Source organism: Tiliqua scincoides, chromosome 1, assembly GCF_035046505.1.
Source record: "Tiliqua scincoides isolate rTilSci1 chromosome 1, rTilSci1.hap2, whole genome shotgun sequence".
NCBI lineage: Eukaryota > Metazoa > Chordata > Lepidosauria > Squamata > Scincidae > Tiliqua > Tiliqua scincoides.
The window spans coordinates 27,744,202-27,750,938 of record NC_089821.1 but is presented as its reverse complement, the minus strand read 5'-3'; the positions used below and the strand labels follow the sequence as shown (position 1 = coordinate 27,750,938).

Here is a 6,737-nt window from a genome sequence, read left to right as displayed (position 1 = left end):
CCTGAATTTGGATGTTCTCCATTAATCTGGAAGAGAGGCTTTCCCAAGATGGCATCTTTCTGTCAGGGTGTCCTAGCTTGGGTGTTGGCAGTGAAGAGTCTTCTCTTTTCCCAGTAAATCCAAATCTACCCAGTGGTTCCAATCATTAACTGCTAGGCACTGCACCGATTCTGCACTCCATCTCTTTCCTTCACATTATATGGGGAATCTCATTCCGTAACCAGAGCAGCCACAAAGCACAACAGCATAAATATAGGAGATCTGCACGATACCACTTCTCTTCCTTCTTTCACATCTCACAGCTCACCTTTTCCATGAACCCTTCCTTCAGCACTACCCCCAAGTCTCCACACCTCAAGCCTAAGCACGGCTAAATGAAATATTTGCGTTTTCTTACCCCATTTACTTCTACATCTTTCTCTCCAGCCTTTGTTGTTTCCCCTGTGCTAAATTTTAGATTGGGCAAGAACCTGTCCTCTTGTATTTTGCAAAGTGTCATGCATATAATGTCACTATATAACAGAAAACCGCAACAATACGGTCTTAACAATAAGACTAAGAGAAAAGTATGGAATTTTAAATTGCCTGTTAAGAAACTTATACCTGCACAAGCACTCAGTTGCTTCTTTGACACAAGAGGGCACCATTCTAAAAGGACTGGTTTGGCCCTATTTGAATAGAAGACATTCGAATAGATCCAATGAAGGCAACAGTTCCCTGCAATACTGTGAAGTTCATTATTTCCTATGTGCTTAGGATGACAAAGATTCGTACAAGCAAGTTTGAGACAGAAAAAGGTTTGAGACAGCCAAGCAATCCCACCCATAAGAAAGGACCATTCTACTGACAGTGAAGTCCAACAGTCCTTGGAAGTTAAGTCTCACCACACATAAACTAATGTACATAAGTGTGCATAAGAGTGCAACCCGAATCAAACAATTTACCAATGGAAATATTGGCCGATGTGATCTAGTTAGGAAAAGGTTATTCCACATTCCTCTGCCTATGATGCAAAATGATTTAACCTCATTCACATTACCCTGCACATGCCCGATCTTATCTGATCTTGGAAGCTAAGCAGAGTCAGGCCTGGTTAGTACTTGGATGGGAGACCGCCTGGAAATACCAGGTGCTGTAGGCTTATACCATAGTCTTTCGAGACTGAAGGTTGCCAAGCAGCATTGTACTCACAATTTCTACCAGTATTCAGCCTTTGCCTCTTTCTGTTTCAACCTTCTTAAGACCATCTTTGACTATTCTTGTCCTTTGCAAGTATTATTTGAATGTTTCTTACACAATTTTAGTGAGTCTGTACATATCCAATTCTTCCCAACAAGCATCCTTTGCAGTGGTTCCTCTCATCTGAACACACTCCGTTTTAACTCTTGTACCCAAGTGACTAGATATAAATGGAAACAAAGCTAGTTGCTCAGTGGCTTTTTCTGCATGTGATTTGATAAACATGGACCATTTTACCCATTACATAGTGGCAATGTGTGTTTTCCACTGTGTGTTCTTAGAACTTGGGATTGCAGCCATTTCCAGCTGCCTGCTGCATTTTCATGCTCTTTAATTCATATACTTGTGTGTGCTCATGTGTGCCTGCACATATATACTTTATCCATTTGTGTATGTCCATGGATGTATACTTTGAAAACATAATGTGACAACTGGCACTGAGTCCATGTCACAGCTGCTGAACCTAGTTGTATTTCACTCATGCCAGTATTTTGAAAGGCCACTCTGGACAGCAGAGTCATGAGTGAGAGTGAGAAAACTGCTCAAGGAGCTTTAAAACAGAAATAAATGGTCTTTCGAGTCACTCTGAGGTTGTGTACCAGAACAGAAAGCTATGAAACCATTGTTGATGCTAGCAAAGTTGTTTTTTCTGTTCTTTCTATTGGTTTGTTTTTCTGTTGTAATCTCTTTGAAAATGGCAAAGGTTATGATCGTGTCAGTGGAGATTGTATATTGATGTAAAACATATTTGTAATTTTTTTAAAAAATATGCATCTTTCTTCTTTAAATTTTAAAAAATGTAAAGCAAAAAAAAAAAGGTGTGGTCCTTCGCCGTCTGTGATAAAAACAACACTGTCATGCGTAAGCACTGGGGGTCCAAGGATAGTGGTGACTGCAATGGCTTGTCTTTCCAATGCATACAAAGTACCTGCTCATTGGAAAGAGAAGACGACAGCAAATTTAACCTCTGTTTTCGTGCTTCAAAGTGTGGCTCTTATAAAAAGAAGGAGAAAAACACTATTAAATGCAAAGAAATCATGAAAAATAACAAGGAACAAAAGCTCTCAATCCAAGCTGAGCCCTGCACAGGCAGGAACCTGCTCTGACGTACATGAGAACCCCACAGGGATTAACTCTCTCTTCCCCATGAAAGCCAGCTTCACGTTGGCTGCTTTGCTGTGTGTTTCATGTTCCTTCAGTCATGCCACAAATATATTTGATCTTACTAGCTCTTCACATTAGATTTAGATCTTGGACAAACCTGTATATACATATCTTTGATGCATGTGTTCAACAACCAGCTTCTATCCATTGATTCTTCTTGTATGTAGCATTTATTGACGCATTATTTTAAAAGTGGGGGAAAAGGAATTTCCTTTCTGAAAGAATATGAATGTTAGAGAAACAGGAGGCTTCCCCAGACCGAATGTAGAATAAAGTCTTGCCAAATAGTTTCCTTGTGGGTTTTAATAAAATAGTTCTTTATCAACAGCATTCATCAGAAAACATCAATGCATATGACAGAGAACAAATTAATGAAGGCTTGCATCATCCCAAAGATAAATCTACTAAGGGCGCAATCCTAACCACTTATGTCAGTGCTTTCCAGCACTGACATAAGGGCAATGCAGCTCTGAGGTAAGGGAACAAACATTCCCTTACTTTGAAGAGGCCTCCATGAGTGACACCCAACTGCAGGATGCAGCACATGTCCCATTGGCACCGCTGTGCCAGTGCTAGAAAGTACTGACATAAGGGGTTAGGATTGCGCCCTAAATAAGGTAAAGAACACCAAGAATGATACAGCTAGTGCACAGAGCTTGCAACAGAATGTAGGCGATGAAACTCCCATAAAGTCAGATCTACTGGTCAGTGTCACACCCTCCCATCACAGTGCAATACAGAGGTTGCAACTCTGTCAACAGAGCTGAAGAATTATCAGCAATAATTACAAAGGAGGAAAAGGAGGAGGTTCAGGAGGAGGCCAACATGTACCCTTCTAGGATGATCTCGGCCCCAATCCTACTGAGGCTTTGTACTGCCAGAACAACAGCGCTGTGCAACAACACACTTTACAAGGCACAAAATCCGGGCTGCAGTCGCACACTTCTAGGCTGCTGCCACCAGCCAGCAGTGGTGAGGAATGCACAGCAATGGCACCAGAGGCAGTGCCAATAAGTTGGTAGCAGAGGCATGTCATAAGAGAAGAGGGGTGGCAGGGCGAGTTTGGGGGAGGATCGGAGATCACAGGGAGGGGGAGGGGAGAGGGCGGAAGGGATGGATTTTAGCAGCACCAGCATATGCCAGATCGTATCCCCTCTTTCTCAATCTGCCCTTCTCGAGGATCCTGCCCCTTTCCTCTCCTTGGACATATGCCAGAAAAATGATTGGCATAAGTCTGAGGAGACCCATAGGTGCTTGGGCAGCCTACAGGCGGGGGGGAGCAAAAATAAAAATATGTTTACTTACCTCCTGCAGGCTGTCTGATTACCCGCCCACCCCCCAGCATGCAGTACTGCCTCCACTGGTGTGGCTGCATGCTATAATGTGATGTGTAGGATTGGCAAGCATGTAATGTGGTGGATTAGTAGACATGGTAGCATGTAATAGGTATCAGTGTAGTAGTCACCGGGGATGAAATCTCTCAAGAATCTACCCAATGACAATCAAGTGTGCAAGAGCAAAGTTTCCATTTCCTTAAATTTAACAACCCATTTCTATCGGCCTTTTGTGAAAGTGGAATAAAGGCTCTGGGTTAGTGGAAATGCCATGCGACTGTCATGGTGGTGGAGAGGGCCAGCAGCATTGCGCATGCTAGTAGGCTGGGAGGCCCACCTGTGCTGGTATGTTCATCAAAGTATGCTCATCACATGAGCTCATGGTATACTCATCAAAGACAGAATCTCAAAACACATAGACGAACAGGCCTTGCTGAGGGATAATCAGCATGGCTTCTGTAAGGGTAAGTCTTGCCTCATGAACCTTTTAGAATTCTTTGAAAAGGTCAACAGGCATGTGGATGCAGGAGAACCTGTGGACATTATATATCTGGACTTTAAGAAGGCATTCAACACAGTCCCTCAACAAAGGCTGCTGAGAAAACTCCACAGTCAGGGAATTAGAGGGCAGGTCCTCTCATGAACTGAAAACTGGTTGAAGACCAGGAAACAGAGAGTGGGTGTCAATGGGAAATTTTCACAATGGATAGAGGTGAAAAGCGGTGTGCCCCAAGGATCTGTCCTGGGACCGGTGCTCTTCAAACTCTTCATAAATGAAGACAGGGAGAAACCCTGGAGACAGGGTTGAGCAGTAAGGTGGCTAAGTTTGCAGATGAGACCAAACTTTTCAGAGTGGTGAAGAACAGAAGCGATTGTGAGGAGCTCTAGAAAGGATCTCTCCAAACTGGCAGAATGGGCAGCAAAATGGCAGCTTCGTTTCAATGTCAGTAAGTGTAAAGTCATGCACATTGGGGCAAAAAAATCAAAACTTCACATATAGGCTAATGGGTTCTGAGCTGTCTGTGACAGATCAGGAGAGAGATCTTGGGGTGGTGGTTGACAGGTCGATGAAAGTGTCGACCCAATGTGCGGTGGCAGTGAAGAAGGTCAATCCTATGCTTCGGGTCATTAGAAAAGGTACCGAGAACAAAATGGCTAATATTATAATGCCGTTGTACAAATCCATGGAAAAGCCACACCTGGAGTACTGCGTCCAGTTCTGGTCTCCACATCTCAAAGGGGACATAGTGGAAATGGAAAAGGCGCAAAAGAGAGCGACCAAGGGCGCAGTCCTAACCCCCTATGTCAGTACTTTCCAACACTGGCATAGTGGTGCCAGTGGGACATGTGCTACATTCTGCAGTTGGGTGTCAATCATGGAGGCCTCCTCAAAGTAAGGGAATGTTTGTTCCCTTACCCCAGAGCTGCATTGTCCTTATGTCAGTGCTGGAAAACACTGACATAAGGGGTTAGGATTGCACCCCAAGATGATTACTGGGCTGGGGCACCTTCCTTATGAGGAAAGGCTACAGCGTTTGGGCCTCTTCAGCCTAGAAAAGAGATGCCTGATGGGGGACATGAGTGAGACATACATAATGATGCATGGGAAGGATAAAGTGGATAGAGAGATGCTCTTTACACTCTCACAACACCAGAACCAGGGGACATTCACTAAAATTGAATTTTGGGAAAGTTAGGACAGACAAAAGAAAATATTTCTTTACTCAGCATGTGGTTGACCTGTGGAACTCCTTGCCACAGGATGTGGTGACAGCATCTGGCCTGGATGCCTTTAAAAGGGGACTGGACAAGTTTCTAGAGGAAAAATTCATTACGGGTGTCACCCCGGTGGGGGGGGTACCAGGAGAAGCAAAGCCCAGCATGGGAACAGGAGGAAAAAGGGTGGAAAGCAGTGAAAAGAGTATACCGACTCCTGGAAGACTAGGAAAGAGTGAGGAGTCAGACAAAGAGGGTGAGGCTCCTAAGTCTTCGCTGCAAGCAGGCTCCTCTCCTCTGGGACAAGGCAGAGGCCTCCTCAGAGACCAGAAAGCCCAGGTGCATCAACCTTTGAAGAAAGGGTGGAGCCGGCAGGGAGGAGATCCCACAAGATCTGGGTCCCAGGTGGGGGAAGGAAAGGGCAGGGCTAAGAGGTCTGGCTAGAGGGATAAGAAGGGAAGAGACAGTGGAGGAGGGAGAAAACACCTTCCTGAGCTCCCTGAGAAGGGGGTTAGGGAGGGGAAGAGAAGGGAGAAAGGAGGTACCTCAAGGAGAGGCCCTCCCAACCAGCAGACAGCCAAGAGCTGGGAAGGGTCCAATACTCCAGCCTGCCCACAGGCTGGGGAAGGGATCCCAGTCCAGAAACTTCAGGAACAACTCCTGGCTGGAACCAACGACAGGGAAGAATAAAGGGGAAAGGAGGACAACCACTGGACCCAGCCCCTTCCCAAGAGAAGCCCAGAACTCCAGATCTGACCTACGGAGAACACCCCGCACCAGACACCTTTCATGGTGAGAACTGAGGGGGGAGGTAAAGGCTCTTGGGGGCGACTGGCCACTTGAGTCCTGGACTGTGGAAAGACTGTTATTGAGACTGTACCTGGGGGTATGGGGTTCTTGTGAGGGAACAAGACCCCTCAATGAATATAAAGACCACAACCAAATTAAAGAAAGTAAGCAAGACCCCTTTGTTTGTTCCCCATTCTTCGCATCGACCCTGGAGAGACAGGACAGGGCTGGACAAAGTGGGTGAGTCAATACCACAGGGGATGCCTGGGACATGGACATCACAATGCGTTACGAGACATGATGTGTATGTGCAACCTCCTGATTTTAGAAATGGGCAATGCCAGATGCAAGGGAGGGCACCAGGATGCAGGTCTCTTGTTATCTGGTGTGCTCCCTGGGGCATTTGGTGGGTCGCTGTGAGATACAGGAAGCTGGACTAGATGGGCCTATGGCCTGATCCAGTGGGGCTGTTCTTATGTTGTTGGTGGTAATGAG

At 45.5% G+C, this 6,737-nt stretch overlaps 1 pseudogene; it reads left to right on the top strand.

Moving 5' to 3' along the window:
* The first annotated feature begins 1,022 nt into the window (after positions 1–1,022).
* LOC136637971 (5S ribosomal RNA) lies at positions 1,023–1,141 on the top strand (annotated as a pseudogene).
* The last annotated feature ends 5,596 nt before the right edge of the window (positions 1,142–6,737 follow it).